Here is a 25915-nt window from a genome sequence, read left to right as displayed (position 1 = left end):
CTGTTGAGAACATCGTGGGAAATGCTGTGTGCACTGTGCGGAAAGAGTTTGAACAATCAAACTGTCTGCAAAAATGTTCACTAATATGTATTCTTCCAACTGTAGTTACTAAAGTTCCAGTTTGTAAAAGGATATGTATATAGTTAAGTTTTTGTAACCAGTCGTAAATTTTACGATACGTTAGCTTTAATGTAACTTTTTGAACATGTTAACTTTCCAGGGTTAACCATAATCATTCAATTAGGTTGGGATGAGATGAGAACAGTAGCGGCTCGATACCATAATCTGAGGTAGTTCTGCACAGTTTGTTTTACCTATATTAAATTTCCCATTTGCAGTAATTAATTGTAACATGTACACCAACCAGCATAATTTTTAGCGTTCTAATCGTTATAAATGACAATTATAATTGAAATTTACAAATATATATACGACTTTACTATATCATGCAACTAAAACAGTATTGTTTTGATTATTGGGTGTCAGTGACGTATTTAGGATTTTGTTTCAGGAGGAGCTATACACAGCATATGAATAAGCATTTAATTTTTCCTTTTGTATGCCTACAAGTTATAATGAATTTCGGGGGAGCTTGAGCGCGATAGCTTTCCCCTAAATACGCCACTGTTGTGTGTAACAAACTTTAAAAATACAATATCGTAAGAAACATACTGTTTCAGATACCATAAAAATTTCGGATTTACGTAATGTCTACAGCCAGAAATGTTATTAATACTACTTAATTATAGATTTCTTAGTTTATAGTTTGTAAATGAAGTCCTTCTGAAGTGCCTTCTGCTATACAAAATGTCCTGTTATTCTATCATTAAAGTTCAGCATGGTGGATATGAAATCACACTCGATTGATAAGGCAGCCAACAGGGCCGTGCTGGGATACTAATGAGGGCGGTGGACAAGTCTACTAAAAGGGCGCCCATACAAAAGGGAACATATATATATATATATATATATATATATATATATATACAGGGTGTTTAATAAGTAATGGTCATAAATTAAACCGTAGATAGCACACGCCAAAACTAACAAAAAAGTCTTAGTAAACATGTGTCCGCAAACGCTTCATAACGGAGATAGGGGCTGTCGAAAGTGTGGGAAAATTAAGTTTAGAGACGAATATCTCAAAAAGTATGAATCGGACAGAGGGCGGTCCAATGAATGACTATCGAAGTCAGACCTGCGCTATGCAGAAATGCATGGTTGATAACTCTGCAATGCGCGCGCAAGGGATTCCCCAAAGAAACAGAGGGATTCCCGGAAAATTGTCCAAGGAAAGGCGGCTTGAGATGAACATCGAGGGCGAGTCTATCCACCAGTAATTCATAAGTCGTGGTACCAGGTTGAAAGCTCGAAAAGATACAAAATGGCGGACAATGTTTACGTGCCGTGTGTGGTTGCATAACCAGTAGGAAATGAGAGAAGCAATCGAAGAAAGGTGGTGGTGCATGTTGTGAACTACTTCAGAGCACATTCGTAAGACGAATGCGCATGTCCGCCATTTTGTATCTTTTCGAGCTTTCAACCTGGTACCACAACTTATGAATTACTGGTGGATAGACTCGCCCTCGATGTTCATCTCGAGCCCCTTTTCCTTGGACAATTTTCCGGGAATCCCTCCGTTTCTTTGGGGATTCCCTTGCGCGCGCATTGCAGGGTTATCAACCGTGCATTTCTGCATAAGGCAGGTCTGACTTCAATAGTCATTCATTGGATCGCCCTCTGTCGGATTCATACTTTTTGAGATATTCGTCTCTTTAAACTTAATTTTCCCACACTTTCGACAGCCCCTATCTCCGTTACGAAGCGTTTGCGGACACATGTTTACTATGACTTTTTTGTTAGTTTTGGCGTGTACTATCTTCGGTTTAATTTATGACCATTACTTATTAAACACCCTATATATATATATATATATACAGAGAGAGAGAGAGAGAGAGAGAGAGATAAAATCACCACCAAATTTGCTTTAGTATTAACGTAAATAGCTAACTTCGAATCGAAATCCTCTTTACCAGAGAAAAACTTTTTAGTTCCTGTAATACTTTCTGTCAAATAAAAAGAAGCTAAATGTATCAACAAGTTAATATAGCTCTATGGCCTATGGACGCAGGAGGTTCAGTGCCGCGTTTACAAAAGCTCTCCATTGATTTCTGTCAGCCAACTGGGCCCAGTTTCTACTTTATATTTCAATCTCTGCGAGAACCATTTTAATATTATCATCCTATCTGCGCCTCGGTCTTCGTAACGGTCGTTTTCCTATTTGGATTTCCAGTTACAACTTTGAAAGCGTTTCTAATTTCTTCCATTTTGGCTACCTAACCTGCCCATTCGAGACTCCTACACTTGATGACCCTAACAATGTTTGGTAAACGGTATAAAATTATGCAGTTCCTCCTTATGAAGTTTCCGCCTTTCCCCATTCCCGTTCCTCTTGGAGTTCGAATATTGGTTTAAGAATCTTGTTTTCAAATACTTTCAGTCTGCAATTTTTCCTCCGAGTCAGTGACCATGTTTCGCAACCGTACAGCTCAACAGGCATGATTGTAGTTTTATATTTTGAGCTACAAATCCCTCAACAGAATTAGCGACAACAAAAGATTTTTAACTGAATAATAACACGAAATCCCTGCTTTCAATAGACATCAAATTTTTTAGTGATTATGGTTTTGGTTGTTAATAATGATCCTAGATATTTGAAAGTATCCACTTTGTCGAAAGAAAATATTATTTGGTATTTTAACGCATCGATAAAATGCAGTGTTATGATCTAGACAAACTTCCATTTATTTAGCTTTCTCTGCATTTACTTTTAAGCCTATATCCCTGCAAGCGTTAATTAAAATTTCTGCATTCCTTTCTATTGTTCTATCATTCCCAATTAAATTTACAACATCAGCATATGCCATAACTTGGCGAATACAATTCAGCTCTAGGTCCTGATTGCTGTTTTTGATTTTCCTTATAGTGTCCTGCAGAACAAAGTTTAATAATAATGGCGACAACGCATCTCCTTGTTTCAGGCCATTCTCAACGTGAAGCTCGTAAACAAGAATTTCTCTACTCGAACCTTACTTTGGGATTCATTTAAACATATCTTAATTAATCTACCTTTTTCGGTATTGCAAATTCTGTAAGCATGTTGTACAATGTTTCTCTCCTACCCGAATCTAAAGTCAATAATTGATGTGTCAGGATATTGTATTCTCATTTCTTTTCAAGCATTAGTCGAATGGTAAATATCTGGTCGATAGTTGATCGATTTTATCTACATCCGCTCTGATAATCTCCAATAATTTCATCTGCGTATGGAGTCAATCTTGTAAAAAGAATGTTCAAGAGAATTTACTAGATGTTGACAGAAAAGAAATGCCTCAATAATTATTAAATCTGTTTTGTTGCTTTTCTTCTGAACTGGAACATTGATTGATTGTGTTCACTCCTGTGGTAATTCCTCCTTGTTCCAGATAAGGAGAATAAGTTTGTGTATCTTGCTCTACAATTTTTTCCCTCCAGCTAAAATTAAATCAACCAGAATTTCGTCTACACCCGGAGATGTGTTTCTTTAATTTTTTAATAGCGATTTCTATTTCAGTCTGGTTAGGTTCTGGAATATATGGTTATGCTGTATGCATTTCACTTTCTCCACGCGCATTAGTTTTTGGCTATGTGTTAAGCAAATCGTCAAAGAAATCTTTCCATCTATTTAAGATGCTATCCTGATGAGTGAGAACTGTTCCGTTAGCTTTCTTTAATATATAAGCACGAGGTTGATAGCCTTTCTTAAGTTCGTTGATGCATTTATGTCCCGAATGTTTTTGTGTTCACTATTATCTTCAAGTTAATTAATTTTAAGTTTCAAAAGTCGCGTTTCTTTGTTCTAAAAACTTTGGAAGTTTTCTGCCAGATGACAATGAAATTTTATGTAGTTATTTCGTTCGGATTTTGTAGCCAAGGCTGTTTCTTCTGTTTTCTCTTCTCTGCTACTTTAGTGCATTCCTGGTTGAACCATGCATTGTTCCTACGTATTTCTGCGTGCCCCAATATTTCTTTTGCTGAAATTTTGATGTTATTTCTAATTTCAACCAAGTATCCTGAACACTAGTGCACTCCGAACCTTCTAAAATCGAGATTCTATTTGACACTTCAATCTCGCTCCCCTATCACCTGACTCTCCTCTATTTTTTAAAATTAAATCGCTCCGTTTTCAGATATTGAATATTTCCTTTATTCAACGATAGTCTCTCTTACTATCACAATCAACTCCTCTGAACGACCGAACATCAGTTGTGCTAGGCTGTTTTCTTCTGTCTACTAAAACATGATCAGTTTGAATATTTTTTTTTTTTTCAACTGATGAAGTCCGAGTATATTTATGAATGTCGCGATGTTGGAATTTTGTAATCTTCACGATAAGGTTTCTGGGTGTTGCATAGTTCACGAGTCTAACGCCGTTGTTACAACCTTCCTTATGCAAACATTTATTCCCTATAATCGGTTTGAAAATATCCTCTCGTCCTACCTTCGCATTGAAACTGCCTAACAGAATTTTCATATGATATTGCAGGAGATGATCAAATACCCGTTCTATTCTTTCGTAAAAACTGTATGTTTTGTCGCCTTCCTTATTTTCTGTTGGTGCATGTGCATTTAAAACAATAATATGACACCATCGACCCTTAAGAGAAGTAAAAGAAAATCTATCATTAACAAATTCAACCCATGTAATTGGTGATATTGCGTATTCGTTTGTAAACGAAAAGCCCTGTTCCTAGTTGGTAATTTTTAATTTGTTCCCCGTAAAAGAACGTAAAATTTCCCGACTTGACTCCTCCATTTCCTTCTCATCTAACTTCCTGATACCCCACTAGGTCCATCCTCTATTTCTAAACTCATTCTTTAAAAATTTTAACGCGCCTGCCCTATAGAGACTTCTTATATTCCATGTTCCAAATCTCATGTCGATTTTACTTTGCTGAGTTCGAGCCAAGTTATCAGTTCTGATCCGAGGATTCTGCGAACTTATCTGAACAATCCTTCTTTTTATATATATATACAGGATGAGGTTGTTAGCCCCACACCAAATCCCCAAGTTGGAGGATCCGCCCTTGTCTGTCCCCGACTGCTTATTCAGTACATTCGCAGCTAACCTCTATATCCCAGAGGCCTTCTCCTCGATCCACAACCTGAGAACGCGCCGTGTCGTGGTGACAGAAATACCACATTTTACGGAAATTAATATAGCTATATTTCAGAAATACAATAGGTACTGGTTATCCGAATACTGCTTTAAAACACACAGGAACAATCAATATGCTCAGATATATGGATGCATATTAAGACTGTGAAAGCTTCGATGTCGTAAAAATCGTAAATTACAGACTGGTGTCAGTGTAGTATTACATAAATGCATCGTACGTTTGACTATCTAAACTATTCTTGATGTATCACATTGTTTCGTTTTATAGCTACATAACTTTATAATATTTTTGTAAGTGATTATCCTCTTTACCTGTTCTCTGCCAATAGCAACTGTATGAATTTATAATGCAAAACTGAAAAACAGAAGAATAAAATAAAATTAAAAAATATAATGTGATATTTCGCAGGGCATCTTATGTAAAGGGCGCCTTGTATTCTTCACAGGTTCTGTACTACCAGTCAGTATTTGAATTTGTTATACAAAGCTGGTATACAGAATAACTAAAACCACTTATCTATAATGTGATGTTTCGTAGGGCGCTTTATGTAAAACTCTACCTTTCACGGGTTCTTTAACAACAGTAACTGTGTGTATTTATTGTACAGAACTGTGCTATACATAAGAGTAAATAAAATCGTTCATCTTTGATGTGGTCTCGCAAGGGCGCCTAATGTAAAGGGCGCACTGCGCCTTTCACGGGTTCTTTACCAATAAAACTGTAAGAATTTATTACTAAAAACTTGTACCTTTATTTATACTGTGATATTTGGGAGGGCGCATCGGGACACGTCCCGGTGGGCCAGCACGGGCCTGGCAGCCAAAGAACTAAGTTTTTCCTGGCTATAGTGCTTCTCAAAAATGTTTTAACTACTTTTTAAATTAAAGAAGTAACGTTCTGCTTCGGCTATTGTCATTGGGGTATTTAGATGAATTTCCAAAAGTTTTATGGTTTGCTTAAAATTGTCACAGAAATTGTGTTGTCGCACAAATTGTCGGAAAATTTGCACAAACTCGAACATGGAATACTATTATTTTTAAAGCGCACAACAATTACACTGAACACCTTTATCAAAAACAAGAGAACGGCGTCTCATGTACATCAAGTCGTGTATCTTCGGCTTCTTCGGAAGTATTCGTGCGTTCTGAGCTGCTGGAAGTGCAGCTCCAGTAAATCCTATCTAACAAACCAGGAAAACATAATACAGTGCGGCTGGTGAAGATTTTGGTCTCAATGCTAAAGCATATGCCAATCTGTGCACAGCTCTTGCAAGCTTCAGTAGGTGTTTTCAGTAACTCTACGTTACGTAGCATATCCAGCACTACAATTTCAGGACACTGTTAGACAAAATATCATCATTACATGTTATTACCTTGATTAAATTAAACACAATTCAACTCAATTGAAAATACATTTATTCCACTAAAATAGCTGGTAGTTCTGCAGCTCTGCAGCACTTACAGACAAGCCGCCTCTGGATGAGAATCAGGTGCACTAGACATCACAGCAACAGGGAGATGGGTAGAGTAGACAAATGCATGTTATCTTCTGATCCAGGGCTACTCTGGATCGTGATGTAGACACGTCCGAGAAGTTGCCCCCCCCCATTGAAGCACTAATGATCTCTTCTAGTGCAATCGTTAGTGCTTCGTTAGTGCTTCTTAGAAAACCAACTCCCAACATTAGTGCTTCAATAGTTTGGACGCTAGAAGCAAAAAACTTTGGGGGGGGCAACTTCACGTTAGCCCCCCCTTCAGAAAGCACTAACGATTAAACCTAGTGGAATCGTTAGTGCATCGTTAGTGCTTCCAGAAAACACGAATAGTTTCGTTAGTGCTTCACAATTAGTGTGGCTATAGCCAGTTATATGTCACGAAATTCCCATAAGGAATACATGGGGAATTTTTAATTGGCTCAAATTCCCAACAAATTCAAAAGCGCTAGTGACCTTTTCTAATGCAATCGTTAGTGCTTCTTAGAACACCAACTCCCAACATTAGTGCTTCAAAAGTTTGGACACTAGAAGCAAAAAACTTTGGGGGGGGGGGCAACTTCACGTTAGCCCGCCCCAGAAAGCACTAACGATTAAACCTAGTGGAATCGTTAGTGCATCGTTAGTGCTTCCAGAAAACATGAATAGTTTCGTTAGTTCTTCACAACTAGTGTGGTTATGGCTAGTTATATGTCACGAAATTCCCACAAGCAATACATTGGGAATTTTTAATTGGCACAAATTCCCGCCAAATTCAAAAGCGCTAATGATCTCTTCTAGTTCAATCGTTAGTGCTTCTTAGAACACCAACTCCCAACATTAGTGCTTCAAGAGTTTGGACGCTAGAAGCAAAAAAAACTGTGGGGTGGGGCCAACATCACGTTAGCCCCCCCAGTAAGCACTAACGATTAAACCTAGTGCAATCGTTAGTGGATCGTTAGTGCTTCCAGAAAACACTAACGTTTTCGTTAGTGCTTCACTATTAATTTGACTTTGGCGAATTACATGTCACGAAACGTCTGTAAGGAATACATGCGGAATTTTTCATTGGGACAAATTCCCGCCAAATTCTAAAACGCTAATGATATCTTTTAGTGCAATCGTTAGTGCTTTGTTAGTGCTTCTTAGAACACCAAGTTGAAACATTAGTGCTGCAATAGTTTGGACGCTAGAAGGAAAAAACTTTTGGGGTGCAACTTCACGTTAGCCCCCCAGGAAACACTAACGATTAAACTTAGTGCCATCGTTAGTGCTTCCAGAAAACACTAATGTTTTCGTTAGTGCTTCACTATTAATTTGGCTTTGGCGAATTACATGTCACGAAACGCCTGTAAGGAATACATGCGGAATTTTTCATTGGGACAAATTCCCGCCAAATTCTAAAACGCTAATGATATCTTTTAGTGCAATCGTTAGTGCTTTGTTAGTGCTTCTTAGAACACCAAGTCGAAACATTAGTGCTGCAATAGTTTGGACGCTAGAAGGAAAAAACTTTTGGGGTGCAACTTCACGTTAGCCCCCCAGGAAACACTAACGATTAAACTTAGTGCCATCGTTAGTGCTTCCAGAAAACACTAATGTTTTCGTTAGTGCTTCACTATTAATTTGCCTTTGGCGAATTACATGTCACGAAACGCCTGTAAGGAATACATGCGGAATTTTTCATTGGGACAAATTCCCGCCAAATTCTAAAACGCTAATGATATCTTTTAGTGCAATCGTTAGTGCTTTGTTAGTGCTTCTTAGAACACTAAGTCGAAACATTAGTGCTGCAATAGTTTGGACGCTAGAAGGAAAAAACTTTTGGGGTGCAACTTCACGTTAGCCCCCCAGGAAACACTAACGATTAAACCTAGTGCCATCGTTAGTGCTTCCAGAAAACACTAATGGTTTTGTTTTGCTTTACTATTAGTATAGATGTGCCCACTTATATGTTACAAATATGTCCAAACTCACGAGGTCGGCGCTCACGAGTTCGAAACTTACGCTAACTCGACCTCAACCTCACGAAGTGAGCGTGAGATTAGGCTGGTGATGTGAGCGTGAGGTTGAGTGAGCTCTGGGTGAGACGGGTGAGGTGAGCGTGAGGTCAGACTGGTGATGTGAGCGTGAGGTCAGACTGATAATGCGAACGTGAGGTTGAGTGAGCGTGAGGTCAGTTGAGTTGAGTTTAGTTTAGCGTCCCTTTCAGCAGCGAGGCTATATGAGACGTGGACCTACTGATTAACGTGGAATCCGAACCACATGAGCTCCCGCCGGGAATCGAACCCGGGTCTCCCACGCCAAAGGCGCGTAGCGTGAGGTCAGGCTGGTGATGTGAGCGTGAGGTCGAAATGAGTTTGTGAGTTCAGGTCGAAATTAATTTTTTGAGCGTGAGCTTGAGTAAGGTTAGGTCAAAGTGGTCACCTCTTTTTACGAAACTCTCATAAACACATGGGGAATATTTCACTGGGACTAATTCCCGACAAACTCAAAAGAGCTAATGATATCTTTAATACAATCTGTAGTGCTTCGTTAGGGCTTCCTACAGTAGTGACTCTTAGCACTAGTGCTGCAATAGTTTGGTCTCTAAAAGCAAAAAAATGCAAGGACAAACGTGAAGTTAGTCTTTTTTTTTTTTTTTTTTTTTTTTTTTTTTTACTCCTAGCATCCAAACTAATGAAGCATTAATGTTCAGATTTCGTGCTCTAAGAAGTATTAACGATTGCACTGGAAGAGATCATTAGTGCTTTTGAATTTAGCGGTAGTTTAACTCAACGAAAAATTCCCAATGTTTTTCTTACGTGAGTTTCGTCAGTAATAATGAAGCACTAACGAAACTATTAGTGTTTTCTAGTACCACCAACAATGTATTATCAATTGCACTAGGTTTGATTGTTAGTGCTTCCTGGGGGCTAACTTCACGTTTGTCTATGAAACTTTTTTGCTTTTAGTGACCAACTATTGCAGCACTAGTGTTAAGAATCACTGCTCTAGGAAACACTAACGAAGCACTAAAGATTGTATTAAAGATATCATTAGCTCTTTTGAGTTTGTCGGGAATTAGTCCCAGTGAAATATTCCCCATGTGTTTATGAGAGTTTCGTAAACAGAGGTGACCACATTGACCTAACCTCACTCAAGCTCACGCTCAAAAAATTAATTTCGACCTGAACTCACAAACTCATTTCGACCTCACGCTCACATCACCAGCCTGACCTCACGCTCACTCAACCTCACGTTCGCATTATCAGTCTGACCTCACGCTCACATCACCAGTCTGACCTCACGCTCACCTCACCCGTCTCACCCAGAGCTCACTTAACCTCACGCTCACATCACCAGCCTTATCTCACGCTCACTTCGTGAGGTTGAGGTCGAGTAAGCGTAAGTTTCGAACTCGTAAGCGCCGACCTCGTGAGTTTGGACATCTATGTGACATATAAGTGGGCACATCTACACTAAAAGTAAAGCAAAACAAAACCATTAGTGTTTTCTGGAAGCACTAACGATGCACTAACGATTGCACCAGGTTTAATCGTTAGTGTTACCTGGAGGGCTAACGTGAAGTTCCACTCCAAAAGTTTTTTCCTTCTAGCGTCCAAACTATTGCAGCACTAATGTTTCGACTTGGTGTTCTAAGAAGCACTAACAAAGCACTAACGATTGCACTAACAGATATCATTAGCGTTTTAGAATTTGGCGGGAATTTGTCCCAATGAAAAATTCCGCATGTATTCCTTACAGGCGTTTCGTGACATGTAATTCGCCAAAGCCAAATTAATAGTGAAGCACTAACGAAAACATTAGTGTTTTCTGGAAGCACTAACGATCCACTAACGATTGCACTATGTTTAATCGTTAGTGTTTCCTGGGGAGCTAAAGTGAAGTTGCCCCCTACAGTTTTTTGCTTCTAGCGTCCAAACTATTGAAGCACTAATATTGGGAGTTGGTGTTCTAAGAAGCACTAACGACTGCACTAGAAGATATCGTTAGCGCATTTGAATTTGGTGGGAATTTGACCCAATAAAAAATTCCCAATGTTTATCTTACGTGACTTTCGTCACACACAATTTGCCATATCTACACTAATAATGAAGCACTAACGAAAACATTAGTGTTTTCTAGAAGCACTAATAATGCACTAACGATTGCATTAGGTTTAATCATTAGTGCTTTCTGGGGGGGGCTAACGTGAAGTTGCCCCCCCCCAAGTTTTTTGCTTCTAGCGTCCAAACTATTGAAGCACTAATGTTGGGAGTTGGTTTTCTAAGAAGCACTAACGAAGCACTAACGATTGCACTAGAAGAGGTCATTAGCGCTTTTGAATTTGTTGGGAATTTGAGCCAATTAAAAATTCCCCATGTATTCCTTATGGGAATTTCGTGACATATAACTGGCTATAGCCACACTAATTGTGAAGCACTAACGAAACTATTCGTGTTTTCTGGAAGCACTAACGATGCACTAACGATTCCACTAGGTTTAATCGTTAGTGCTTTCTGGGGGGGGCTAACGTGAAGTTGCCCCCCCCCCAAAGTTTTTTACTTCTAGCGTCCAAACTATTGAAGCAATAATGTTGGGAGTTGGTTTTCTAAGAAGCACTAACGAAGCACTAACGATTGCACTTGAAGAGGTCATTAGCGCTTTTGAATTTGTTGGGAATTTGAGCCAATTAAAAATTCCCCATGTATTCCTTATGGGAATTTCGTGACATATAACTGGCTATAGCCACACTTATTGTGAAGCACTAACGAAACTATTCGTGTTTTCTGGAAGCACTAACGATGCACTAACGATTCCACTAGGTTTAATCGTTAGTGCTTTTTGGGGGGGTTAACGTGAAGTTGCCCTCCCCCAAAGTTTTTTGCTTCTAGCGTCCAAACTATTGAAGCACTAATGTTGGGAGTTGGTTTTCTAAGAAGCACTAACGAAGCACTAACGATTGCACTAGAAGAGATCATTAGTGCTTCAATTGGGGGGGCCAACTTCTCGGACGTGATGTAGACAGTGGGAGGCCTAGTGAAACAGTAGAACTACTGTGCAGTAGATGGAAAAATGAAAGATGAATCAAGAAACTATCTAGCGGTAGGGAGTAGTAGTAGAGAGGCGTCAAACAGGTTCACTACATTACATAAACAAAACAGGACACAAAAGGTAAATAAAACAAAAATGAGTCGTGGGCCCATTTCAGTTAAAAAAAATATCTACTATTATCATGGGCGTCCGCAGGGGTGTCGAACGGGTTCACCGACCACCGACCTCCTTGGAATCTAGTGAGTACAGGCTAATATCTGTAAAATAAGAAGTAATTGTTTTTTTTAAAAAAAAGTATGTATTTTTTAAGAAAGAAGGATGTTTATAAAACTGGAGCTTATATAATTTAAATACATAAAACATCTTATCTACGCATTTCCACTTGTGTTATATATATATATATATACAGGGGCGGATCCAGGATATAATTAAGGGAGGGGCTAAACCATATTTTCCCGTTTTATCCAGTGTAAAGCAGGATTGAAGCTCATTTTATCCAGTGTATACCTGAGCGTCAAGGGGGGGCTATAGCCCCTATAGCCCTCCCCTTGGATCCGCCACTGTATATATATATATATATATATATATATATATATATATATATATATATATATATATACAGTGGCGGATCCAGGGGGGGGCTATAGGGGCTATAGCCCCCCCCCCTTGACGCTCAGGTTTACACTGGATAAAATGGGCTTCAATCCTGCTTTACACTAGATAAAACGGCAAAATATGGTTTAGCCCCTCCCTTGATGATATCCTGGATCCGCCCCTGTATATATATATCGGCCATTCCACGTAAATATGAGCCTAAGGACAGAAAATTGTTTTAAATATATTTTGCTCGTTATTTATATAAAAATGACCAGAAAGGTTCAAAATTTACTATGCAGATCGATTTCTTGTTAAAACGTTTTAGTTTTTGTCTTTTTGAGCGATTGAAATTCTATGCTGTACGAAGCCAGTCAAAGGGAGAATTTACCAACAATATTGGACACCCCTAAACAACACATGATAAGCATTTGATTCAGTTGCACTGCGATGTAGACAAGCACGTACACCTTAGGAACTGAAGCTCAGAAGTTTTAAAGCTGTTAGTATATTAAGTAGTCTACTATTTGACTACTTTTAGTACCAATGTAATTATGTAACGCCCGTTACGAAAAAGATATATTTTTTTCTATACAACTTGTACTAAAAGTCAGAAGTAGTCTATCTTTTGCAAAAGTAAAAATGAGCACATGGGCAATACAACAAGAAAATGAATATCATTATATTTATAATTTAATAGGCAAAAACTGCGTAACGGGTGTACATTGCCAATGTAACGGGTGTTACACGTGAATTGTTAACTTGGTTTAAAAGTGATATTTTGTGCACTTAGGCTAGCTTTAAGGCTCTAAATAGGGAATTTGAAGTTAGTAAAGTTATAGAGGGTCCTCTTCTGAAGACATAAATTATGGTAAGGATGAGCAGTGGGCGAAATTAAGGGACATTATACCGGAGGTGATGAAATGCGCTCCAGAGAATATAATATCTAGGAGATATCGTACGACGGGGGACTCCCTCTCATTCCCCCGTTAAGTTGCATACTCAGGGTAGTGATTAAATAGCATAAAAGTGCCGTATTTTAATTGAGTACTCATTACATACCAGAAGTCTACTTCTTTATCAGAAGCCCAATACGCTGCTTTGGAAGTCTTCGTTTAGCAAATCATTAGAGGCTGCAGCGCGACAGATTTTCATTAAGAAACCAGAAAAACCCTACACTACAATAATGTGTACGCAGACTCCGAATGAAGTTGTGATCAGCCCTTTGCGGAAAGATGTTTGTGTTGGAATGTTGTCTTGCTGGCAATGAAAGATGAAATAAGTAACGAAGATTATCGTCAAGTTGGAATCCGTCAAGGATTTTCGGACGAAAAATGTGATATTAGAGTTATGTTCTTGAAATCTTGTGGCGAAAAGGAATTCGAACTATGCCGAAGTTTAGAAAATACACTAGTGACGTGCCGTAAGGGGGGTTTAGCGGGGCGACGGCCCCGGGCGCCGAAGTAAGGGGGCAAAAAATTCGGAAGGAAAAGAAAAGGAAACAAAAAAGAGAGAAAAATACTTCACATATCAGTACAAATTAGTATGCAATTAAATCCTCTTCCTGTTTTAGAATTGGTCCTATAATGTTACTCACGTTAGGAAAATGCATGTGCACATATATAAAATGGAAGGAAAAAAGTAATAAAAAATCCTCGAAATCAAAGAAAAGCAGGGTTTATTTTGGAAAAGTTTCTTATGGTTTGCCCCAACCATAGTGTCGCTTCGCGGCTGGTCTGTAGACCTGACTAATATGTACGGGGGCGCCGTCGTATACTCTCGCCCCAGGCGCTGATTTTCCCAGCACGGCACAATATAATTCATTTTCATGACGTGATTGGTAAACTGCCAAATCTGATTATGAAAATTAAATAATAACAAAGTTGTGTAGCAGTTTAGTTCCAGAGTTAATGTCACTGAAACATAAGAAAAATAGACTTTTGTTGATGATCAGTGTATCAACAGACCTACATATTTAATACTGAAACTTCCCACATTCTTCTGATTTATATGTTTATTATTTTGTGTTTTTATTTCCTACACTATACTACATGTGTATTTTTTATCTATTAACATTGTAATATTTTGTTCTTTACATAATATGTTCATTAAAAGTGAAGTTGGTTTAAGTTCATTCGCACTGTGTAACACCCGCTACGGTATTGAACATTTTTTAAAATAAAAGCCGTTACACTTATGGAATTTCTGATTCTAATATTCACATCATCATACTTTCAGAAAAGTGCACACATAATTGGAAACAAATTCTGATCTGGACATTCGCAGAGTTTGGCTTAACTTTGCATGCATCTGAAAGTGCATGTCCAATTGCTGTAACACCCGTTACGCCACATTTTTCACTCTCACTGAGTTGTGGTATCATGTATATGTAACAAATTAGGTGTTTACTAAAATACACAGACAAACGGTGATGTTTCGAGGCAGTTTGATATATCTTGATCCAGTAAGGACATTTCTATAACAATTTCTATTCGTCCAAATGTAACTCCCGTTACGATGGAATGGCCGATATATATATATATATATATATATATATATATATATATGTGTGTGTGTGTGTGTGTGTGTGTGTGTGTGGACCTGATACACAGATGTAAAATGCTTATTATAACAATATCTCGAAATTGTTTTCTTGGCACTCAAGAACAGATTACTTTGACCTGCTAGACCTCTTGGTGGGTCTTCCAAGTCAAATGTCAGGAAAACAAGGTAGCATTACTCCGTCTTCCCAAGTGACCAAAACTTCTTCGAAGAAACAGCAGGAGACACACTCATCGTTAAAAATATGCAATGCTCTCTCTTTCTCTCTCTGAATCTCTACTTTTTTTATCCTTTGGCTCGGGAGATTTGGGTTCGATCCCGGTGGGAGCTCATGTGGTTCGGATTCCACGTTAATCAGTAGGTCCACGTCTCATATAGCCTCGCTGCTGAACGGGACGTTAAACTCAAAATCAACTCAACTCAACTCTACGTTGTTTATATGAAATCCCTACAAACACGTGACTTGGATTTTGTCAAGTGGACAATTGAAAATAAATATGTGAATTCAGCGGGCGGTTTCCTCTATAAATCGAACAAAGACGTTGTTTGTGTCTTCCCAGGAGAGCAAGGACAAGCACGCAAAACGGAACATCTTTAAAAATAAAGGGGTGACATGAGTTCGCTGGCTTAGAGCTGGCTAGCTCTTTCTTTCTTTGTTGAAACAAGGAAAGAGACGGTGTTTATTGCCTCCCTCTCTCCTCCCCCTTACCCGTATTCAAAAGCAAGACCCATAAAGCTATGACCTGCTACTTGTCACCAATAATGACTACTCGTTAATCCATATTTCAAGGTTGGGTAAATGACCTGCCTACCAAACTTCCTTCGTATGGAATGTTATTTTTTCTGATAAAGAAGGGAAGCTAATAAAATACACCATCTGTTGCCAGTTAGGCATTATAAATTTCTATTTGTGGTAGCTAGTCAATGTTTCAAATAAAATAAGTCAAGTTAGTTTAGTTGAGTTCTTAACTGTGTGGAAACCGCTTGTTGATATTTGCTTCCAGTTTATTTTAATTTGTGCGTGTAATTAAATTAATAGTAGCCTTTTTCTCTGCTCCGACAATGGACAGGAAAAGGAAAAACAAGCAAAGATTGATATATTCTTAAAGGAAACTAGCTTTTCTAAAGATACTTATTCTGGGAATTCAGGGGTATTTTATTGTAACTCCATTCCAAAAGTACAAGTACCTTTTTCCCTGTGCTCGTTCACACGAAAACTCTGAATGGCACGTCGCATCCACAAAACGTATTCAAGCTTTTTTAAACGTTATGACTAACAAAACTTTACCTGTTGAACAGAAAGTAAACGAAGCAGCTCAGAAACAAGTTGAGGAGAACAGGAAAAAGCTATCATCTGTTATTGGGTCAATTGCATTTTGTGCAACACATGACTTATCTTTTGAGTGGGAAGGATTTCAATTCCGATAATTTCTATGATCTTCTCCAATTTAGGGTGGATTCTGGCGATGGTTTATTAAAACAGCAATTTGAGACTGCCGCCAAAAACGCCAAGTATGTGTCAGTACGTATTCAGAATGAGTTTATGTCAATTGCCGGTAGCTAATGTTTTATTCCGAAATTATATAAAACCTAAGATTATGTTTTCCAAGTACTATAGTCTGCTGGCAGACGAGACAGTCCATATTGCGGGTATAGAACAATTTGATAGGAATTTGATTTTATGACCCCAGTGAAAATAAGATACGCGAAGACTTCATCGGATTCATTCCATTAGATGAGTTCAATGCCGAACACATTGCTAAGACAATTCTTAGAGTTTTAAAGGAGACCGGTTTATCTGAATGTGAACTTGTTGGACAAGGCTTTGATGGCTGTTCTACCATGGCAGGGTGTAGTAATGGAGTGCAAAGTATTATTAGGAAAAAATGTCCAAAAGCATTTTTCACTACTGCGCTTCACATAAGCTAAATCTTGTTGTTAACAAATTGTGTTCCGTTTCCGACATACGCAACATCGTCGACAGTGTTGAAGAAATCATTACTTTCTTTCGTGAAAGCCCATTGAGAAGGAAATTTATCCTAGCATCCCACTCCTTTCAGATACTAGATGAACTTCTAAATACAATAGCATAAGAATATTTTCTCAACACCTCGTTCAAATAATGCGTGCATTAGAAGACTTATCTATAAATTCTCCTGTTTCACATATAAGAAGCAATGCATATCGCCTTTTCTCTACAGGATCTACAGGTAGTTTAATAGTTTCTTTGGTATTTATCAGTAATTATTCTTTCTATCGTGAGTCACTGGCGCAAATTTTACAAGGAATTCAATTGAACTTAAGGGCAGCAAAGTCTCATATCAATGAGTTGATTGGTATATTTAGAAATCACAGAAAAACGCAGAAGAGACTTTTCAAGCGATTTTCCAAAAGTGCAATAGTGTACCGAAAGAACTTGATATGCACTTAACAGTTCCAAGAACTTCGTCTCGACAGTGCTATTCCCCCTTGTACCTGCACAGAAGAATACTATCGCAGAGCAATTTTTGTCCCATACATCGATTCTCTTTTACAGTCACTAAATAACAGATTTTCTGAGGATAATAGTCCAGGTTTCTCTTTGTTTGTATTACATCCATCCGAAATGAGAAATCTTGCTAAGTCTCAGTTCTTGCAGAAGATGGAAGAAGTAAGCCGAACGTACAAGATAGAAAATTTCATTTCTCAGGCAGAATGCTGGTTTGATTTGTGGAGACATAGAAATCTGGATTCTGCCAACTTAGAAAATCTCACTCTTTTCAACTTGATGGACCAATCTACATTTTACCCAACAATAAAAGAGGCCATTCAAATTTCTATTACACTTCCTGTTACAACTTGTACCGTTGAAAGAAGTTTTAGTACATTACGGCGTGTTAAAACTTGGTTAAGATCTACCATGTTTTTTTTTTTTTTTTTTACCATGCAAAACCCGTAGAAGGGAATACCTTCTCTTGGGAGTGAAGTTAATGGTATAGGGAAACTAAGGATAAAGTGGAAGGGCAAAGAGGTTTTATTCCATTTATTTGATATCTTTATTTATTCATTATATGGGGATCTTTATTCATTAATTGATTAATAATCGTCAGTCAACGTATGCTCATTATTTGTCATTGTCTATGTATGATGGGATGAAAGATGCAGTGCAAATCAGACGCCCAACACAGTGATATTGGTTAATTAGACAGATGAAGGGTTATCTTCTTGTGTCGGGGCGACTCGGCACATAATGAGAGACTGTACGGTGTCCTTGTTATTGCGAATTAAGGTGCAAAATATGGATAGATGTTGGGTGATAAATCTGGTGGCTGATATGCTAATAGATAGTCGTCTAAGTGTTCGTCAGGATGGGAAAGAACATACATTGTAATTAAGTGCTGAAGGGGTGTAGGTTGTAGACGGGGTGGAACGTCTTGTTCAGCATCTATACGTATACTACTGCAAAGGATGGGACGGTCTTGCCTCCAACGAGTAGTGATGTATCTGGTGCGCAGTTTTTCCAAATGATGAAGAAGATGTGGAAACGGAATACGATCATATAGTAGCCGGGTAGGACTAGGCAGTTTGATGCGATATGCCAGGCGTAATGCATGTCTTTCAATGATCTGGAGGCGGCTGTAGAATTTGTTACTGGCATTAAATCATGCGATGTGTCCATGAAGTATAGATGGTCGTATGAAGACTTTATAAGTAGGTAACACAGTCTCTTGATGAAGGCCCCATGAAGTACCGACTAATCTCTTCAGAAGATTTAGTTTATTTTGCGCTAGAGATATGAGATGCTGAAGATGTCCACACCATGATAGATGGTGATCAAAGATTACACCCAAATACCTCGCTGTACGTTTTACAGAAATGCGTGAGCCTGCTATGGTAAGATGTAAAAGAGATCTATTGCGTCGGACCCGACTGGTATGTCCTGATGGTAGGATGACAAGTGCCTGTGTTTTAGTGGAGTTGATTCGGAGTCGCCAAGTATTACACCAGTCACAGAACTTATTTATTGCCTCTTGAAGTATGTTATTGATATGCTGAATAGATTTCCCACAGGCAAGGTAAGCAGTATCATCTGCAAAAGTAAAGGTGTGGATAGGGTCAGGAGGAACAGGCAAATCTCGAACGTATAATATATATAGGAGTGGCGATAGCGCTGACCCTTGTGGTACACCAGTAAGTGGGAAAATAGGAAAAGATAAAGATGAATTAATGCAGACATATGCTATGCGATTGGTAAGATAGTTATAAATCAGTCTGATATATGCGAGTGGTAGTCGTAGAAGATGAAGTTTGTAAATTAATCCATCGTGCCAAACTGAATCGAAAGCCTTTTCCAAATCAAATAACAATAAACAAGAAGGTTGGATGCTATTGAAGTGGTTGGTAAGAGTAGTGGTAAGTTTGAGTAGATTATCATCGAGACTGTAGTTGGGACGAAAACCAGTTTGGTGTAGAGGAATGTGATTGTGGAAGAAGTGAGTATGTAGGCGACGAACTAATATGCGTTCAAGTATCTTTCCCAGTGTAGACGTAAGTTGTATTGGGCGGTAAGACTCTGCCTTTGTGTTATCCTTATGTGGTTTCAAAAACATTAAAACCTTTGAGGTTTTCCAAGAAGCCGGATAATCACCAGTTCGAAGTATAAGATTATATACAGCAGAAAGTAGAAGCAGAACCGCCAGTGGAGCCTCTTTAATATGTCGGTAAGTTATACCATCAAATCCAGGAGCTGTATTCTTCTTATTAGCTAAGACTTTGGTGATTTCCAAAGGTGTAATCGGATGAGTAAGAGGATGATCCGAATCCAAGCCATGACAAGCACTAATACGAAGATGTGTTTGATGTGGATCTGTTACGTTGCTGATTCTAGTGAGTAAACGATCAGGGGTATAGGAAATGACTGGTGGCGTAAAAATGCTTTGAAGCGATTGAGCAAATACGTTAGCCTTCTCTGTGTCAGTTTGTAGCGAGGTCTCATTGACGATGAGCGGATAAGAGAGAGACGAGCGTGTCCCACAGAGCCTGTGAAAGGCATTCCAGAATTTGGTAGGATTATGTACCTGGTCAAGATGGTTAACTGTTTGGATCCACTTACGTCTTTTATAGGCAATGATATAATGGTGAACTTGGCGTAGATATTGGCGCTGTAGTTGTAAAAGCCCAGGATCACGTGTGCGAAGATATTCATGGTATGCCTGCCGTGCAAGAGCAACTAGTGTGCGATATTGAGGAGGAAGTGCGGGTCGAGCATAATTAGATCTAATTGTGGGTATATGCTGATTTCTACTATGTTGTATAGCAGTAGTGAGCGTATCGAGCGTGGTATGTAAGTCAGAGTGATGTACTGGAGTATTCACAATAGAGAGTGTAGTAGTCAAATCTTCTCGATATTTTTCCCAGTTAGCACGGTCATAACAGAGAACGTTACGTGGTGGTGTGTCAGGAGCTTGACGGTGGTTTGGAAAATGTGAAGTCACTTTAACTGGGTCGTGGTCACTGCCAATGGAAGATAGAGCATGACAGTCGATGAATGGTTGTAATGTAGATGAGACAATGACTGCGTCAGGAGTTGTATCCGAGGAAGGTCGGGTATGTCTTGGTAATGCACATAGTTCCGCATTTGTGTGGAGCATTAGAAATTGATGGAAGTTCCGTTGTTGCGTAAGAGTGCGACTGGATAAATTGAGATCAGTCATAATAATATAATGACGGAACGTGGTGTCCATGTATTGGAAGAATGTCAAGGGAATTTGAACATTAGGTCTAACATACATAGTAGCAAAGGCAATAGTACGTGAAGGAAAATAGATCAGGGTTATGTTGTGCTCCGGAAGAGGGGCCTGAAACTGATGCGTGATCATGCGTTGAGGTAGTCTGCTTCGTACTCCTATAAGGGTTCCGCCATTTGCTCGATCTCCAGGTGGACCATCGCAACGAGAAATAGTATATGGCTGATAATGCACATGTTGGTGTGGCAAAATGTATGTTTCGTTCAACGCAAAGGCGTGAATATTTTCTTCCAGTAGTAAAGTGTGAAGTAGTACCCTGCGAGTGTTGAAGGAGCGGATGTTTATAAACAGAAATGATAAATCCATGATTATACGTATAATTTTAGACAGGTGTTGAAACAGGATGAAGCTGAAAGTGAACATGTTGACCAGAATATGTAGCATAAAGTTGAATGTTATATAGTTGCTTAACTGTAAACATGACTTGATTAAGAATATGAGAACGCAGAAATGGATGAATGTTTTGGGTAGTAACTGTAAAGAAACGAATCATGTCTTCAATCGTAACAGGATGAGTTAACGAATTATTTGGTGGCGTTGAACGGTCAGACGTTCTGATTGGAACAGTAAGCTGTGGTTGAGTAGAATCAACTGATGGTTTGGCCTTACATTTAGAACTGTAAGTTGGATGCTGATCAGAGCATGTGTTGCATTTAGGATTTGTATTTCCATTAGGACAATTTCGAGTAGCATGAGGTTGGGTACAGTAACCACAAATCAAAGAATTTTTACAATCTTTGGTCACATGTTGATTATATGTTTGGCACCGTTCACAGCGTATAGGCTGCGGTGGTGGAGTTCTTGAAGGTTCAACCTTGTGTCTCCGTCTGTAAATGTATGCTCCTGTAAGAAGTAGGTGATCAACTACAGATTGTTCAGGAGTTAATACACGTACTAGATAGGTGGGTCCACGGTCATTCCGGATTCGAATGCACTTATGGACTTGAACTTGTTCCACTTTCAGCTCTTCCTCGATTTCAGTGTCTGTATATTCAGGGTCAACGCCCTTGATGACTACTGATAGCATAGGAGGCTTTCGAGGAGGCGGAGGTTGTTTGTTTTGTCTTGGTTGGAGTTCTGTTATATTGGCGTTTTTGCCAAAAATCTCAAAAGTTGCCTTGTTCCGCACATGGCGATGGAAATTCGGGTTAAAGGATTTCAAAATAACTCCATTATTTCTGAAGATAATTTCACTGATTTTGACACGCGGAACATATTTTATAAGTTGCTGAAAGATGTGTTTTGGAGTCTTGAATTTCGTGTCGAAATTTGTCAGTAGAAAGTTGTAAAGAGTTGGCTGTTGATGATTGCCAGAAGCAGACGGAATAGCAGAAGTCTCTGTTGAAGTGTAATCCATAGATGTATCGTGGAGATTAGTTTCAGATGGAATTCGTACTGGCGAGCGTGAGCGAGAACGTGCAGGTTTAGAAGGAGCTGTCTCTATGGTATTAGATGTTCGAGATCGTTTTGGTGACCGAGAACGAGATGGAGGTGACGAGACATTTTTAGAAGATTTGGCAGAAGTAGATGAACGTTGTGATACTGTCCGAGGAAGTCCGTTATGCATGGCCTTAGTCGTATGCGATGTTCGAAATCCAAAAGAGCAACCTGTGTCGCAAGGCGACAAAGAGTCGGTCAGAGTATGAAAACAATGACCTTCAAAATCGTTACTTAATACCCTCCAGAAGATGAAAACCTTCTGTCAGACTCCTAAGTAGGGTATCTGTACTGGTCTCACAAGTACGTTTGCTATACTTGATCACAGCATAGTACAGTAACTGCTACAAGAGGAGTTAGGTTCGAGGAAAGATGATCTACCATGTCTGAAGAATGATTAACAGCATTATGCATGATGAGTCTCCATCGAGAAACTGCATAAAAGAACAAAACAGAATTTATATCTGCTGTGTTGGATGCTTTCGGAAAAGAGCCAAGACCTGTACAATTTTTGTTCAAAAAGTAACGCATATAAAATATTGATTGGTTATTATTCGTGTGCTATGTGAATCTTGTTTTAATATTTATTAGAGTAATTTAGATTAAGCAAATTTAGCATTTTTTAATTAACCACGTGACTTTGAAAAGAGCCATTAACAAACAAACTTCCCAGATATGCAAAATTTCTGCATATAGTACTTCATTAACTGTGATCCGTATAATGAATAATAAAAGATAGAAATTCGTACTTCAAATCAAACTTAGTAAACAATTTAGTTGTGTGAGTGAAATCTGAAATGGTTTTAGTTACAAGAAATATAAGGACGTTGGCAGACTGATAGTGATCTTTATTGTGATAACCCTGAATGTGGTCTCCCCTGCTATATGTAAGTTATATATATACTTTTTTCTTTTAAATTTTCTGTTCAGCGTTGATAAAAGTTTATGTTGCTCTTATATAAATAAAACGTATTTCCATTTGACTCGAACTGAATATGTCATATTGACTTGTTAAATAACAAGAGAAAGAGAGAAATATTTTAAAAAGGACTTTGGGAAAGGTTATGCTACAAAAATTTTGAAGTAGTCTGTACAATCTTGTTTTACAATATATATAGATTAACTTTTATGTAATCCATTTTGTCATCTAATTTCATTTCCTATTTGTTGTCTTTAGTAGTTTTACAATAATAATAGTATCATCAAAATAAATAATATTTTCATGTTTTGTAGTAATAGAAAAGGGAAAATGCTACTAAAAGGAAGCAGGGGTGTCAATTTAGATCATTTCAGATTTGACTTGGGGGGAGGGGAAGGCCCCCACCGACATAAGATTTTCATGAGTTTTACTAGTATAATAGTAGATAGTTGAGTAAAGTATATTGTTTCTCAAACTTAGGAAGGGGAAATTGCCCTCTGCCCGCTAAACGACGCCCCTGAAAGGAGGTCGTGACTTCTTTTTCGAAAATACGGGAGCACATTAAATGGTTAAATATCTTTTTCAATCCTCCAGACCACAATTACTTCGATTTTTATCTTTCTCATAATAATAATAATAATAATAATAATAATAATAATAATAATAATAATAATAATAATAATAATAATAATAATAATAATACTATCCTGGAATGTATGCAACATATTAATCTTCATAGGGCTTGGAGTTTGCGTAATCTGAAATCCAACAAAACAAAAATCATATAATAGCAAGCTAATCTTTTTGACCCCCTGCGAAAATTTCTACGGACGCCTCTGACTATTATGGGCCCTGGAAATAATATTTATTCGTATGGCTTTAGGATTTGTCAATGTTGTCCCCTTAATTAATTTGTCATGTATGGAACAGGCTCAGGGGAGTGCGTGAGTGTCTACAAAGAGTAAGAGAAATATTGAAAGAAGGGGCCTATTTTCGAATTTTGCAGGAGGGCCCAAAAGAACTTTTTCTAGGGGACCCAAATGTTAATGCTTACCCCTAAGAAACATTCTAAGTCACGGCGCTGTTGTGCAGTTATTTTCCATTGTGTTTGCAATTCTGCCACATTAACACATTTGTTGAAATTGTTGGTTAATTTTCGAATTATTATTATTAATAATAAAACAAAACTGACTCTAACTGACAATGCCAAAGTTAATTACTCCTCGTCAAATCATACTTGGGAAGGAAGTGTTGGGCAAGCCATTTAACATTTTCCTTCATAAATACGTACATTTTTTTTATAGTTAAGAATATCAGAGTCCCTTCGTAATATATACTCTTTACGTCTTCTTTCGGGAATGACCATAAACTCGGCCATTTTGCTTTTAACAACTTTTGTTGAGTACACTGAGCAAGGTAGTGAAGAACCTCAAAAAAATTTTAAGCACTTTCTCCAAAAAATGAGCATTTACTTTGTTTTTTTACTTATACCAAATCTAGAGCAGTTGCTCACCAGCGAAGGACAATGAGCATTTGCTTTTGAGTAGCTTGAATAGATTTTTATTTATACGAAACTGGGCATTTGCTCCGAATTGGTGAGTTTTAAGCACTTTCTCACTTTTATTTATACGGCCCATTGCATTTATCTTGAGGGAGAAAAAAAAAACGTTTCAAGTTTAATTTATATTTCAATGTTGAATGTTCACATATTGTAGCAATTATAGCAATACTTTTTAGAAAGAATATAAATGCAATGTTAATAATAAATAAATATAAAAAGCGCACACACTCTCTACAAAATAGCTTTCATACACACAATAACTTTCACAATTGTGTTCCTAACAGTTTATCTGGTTTACGAATACACCACAACCAAACTCGATATAATTTTAAAGAAGAAAGTAAACTTAAAGCGTTACCCAGCAACATATAAACCATACAAGACGAAATATTTTTTTCAGTGGATGTGTTAATTAGTTGTGTTCAGTGTTCTTCCTTAAAGATAAAATATTGAAATTGCCGTAAAGATTGGAACGGTAAGTAACTTCATTGCATTCATGTAATGTAGAACGATAAAGTGTCCTCAGAAATATATCTTTAGTTCATACATTTAATTAGTTCTATTTTTTTTTAGTAAAAGTAGTATGAGAATTATTATTATACACGAAAACTTCTGGTGGCCTCGGGTAGCGTAATCGCTAACGCTCTTGCCTTCGAAGCGAGCGGTCCTGGGTTCTATTCCCGGTGGAGGCACTCGGTCAAAAAAGTGTAAAAAGCTTTTTCAGACCAGCTATCCTGAATGAGATTTTCCTGAGTTTTCCTCACTGACACCAGGCAAATGCCGGGGTAGTACCCAACTTATAGGTCTCAGACCCTTCCTTCCTTCCCCAATCCTTTCTTCCTTACTTTCACCGGATAGTGTGCTCGCCTTGGGACGCCATACGTCACGGGCTGAATGGCCATACATATCGAAAGCCCAGAACTCTAAATCCTAAATCCCACTAAAACTTCAGAGGGCTGCGGTGGCTCAGTGTAGAGCGTTCACTTCTAGTGTATGGGGTCCCTGGTTCGATGCCAACTCGCGCCAAGTGAACTTTGTGGTGGACAAACACCGTGTGCGTGGGTTATTTCCGGGTTTTGCTGTTTCCTCTCACTTTCTTCATTTCATTCATTTCTCATCATCACCGTCTCCTTTAGCCTAGCCAATATAATCGTGGGACCTAAAACTTAGATTTCATTACATTTTTCATTTTACTAAAACTTCAGTTTAACAGAATCTCAGAGTTTGTAACGTGGGGCCCAGAGGCATAAATAAGAGCCCCACAGAGCCCACAGGGGCTACCCAAATCATGAAATGTGACGTGGAGAAGGGGCCCCATCCCATGCTGTC

At 38.3% G+C, this 25915-nt stretch overlaps 1 protein-coding gene across 1 annotated transcript in view; it reads left to right on the top strand.

Annotated features, from left to right (window-relative positions):
• The first annotated feature begins 24966 nt into the window (after positions 1-24966).
• Positions 24967-25915, top strand: part of LOC145684251 (uncharacterized) — a 44467-nt gene continuing 43518 nt past the window's right edge. Inside the window, exon 1 of the mRNA XM_081756375.1 lies at positions 24967-25061. The gene's annotated coding sequence lies outside the window, so the exon portion shown is untranslated. The remainder of the gene's footprint in view (positions 25062-25915) is intronic.

Source organism: Thermobia domestica, chromosome 4 (assembly GCF_964235325.1).
Source record: "Thermobia domestica chromosome 4, izTheDome1.hap1.1, whole genome shotgun sequence".
Lineage (NCBI taxonomy): Eukaryota > Metazoa > Arthropoda > Insecta > Zygentoma > Lepismatidae > Thermobia > Thermobia domestica.
Note: the sequence above shows the minus strand (reverse complement) of the source record. Positions and strands in the feature narration are given on the sequence as shown.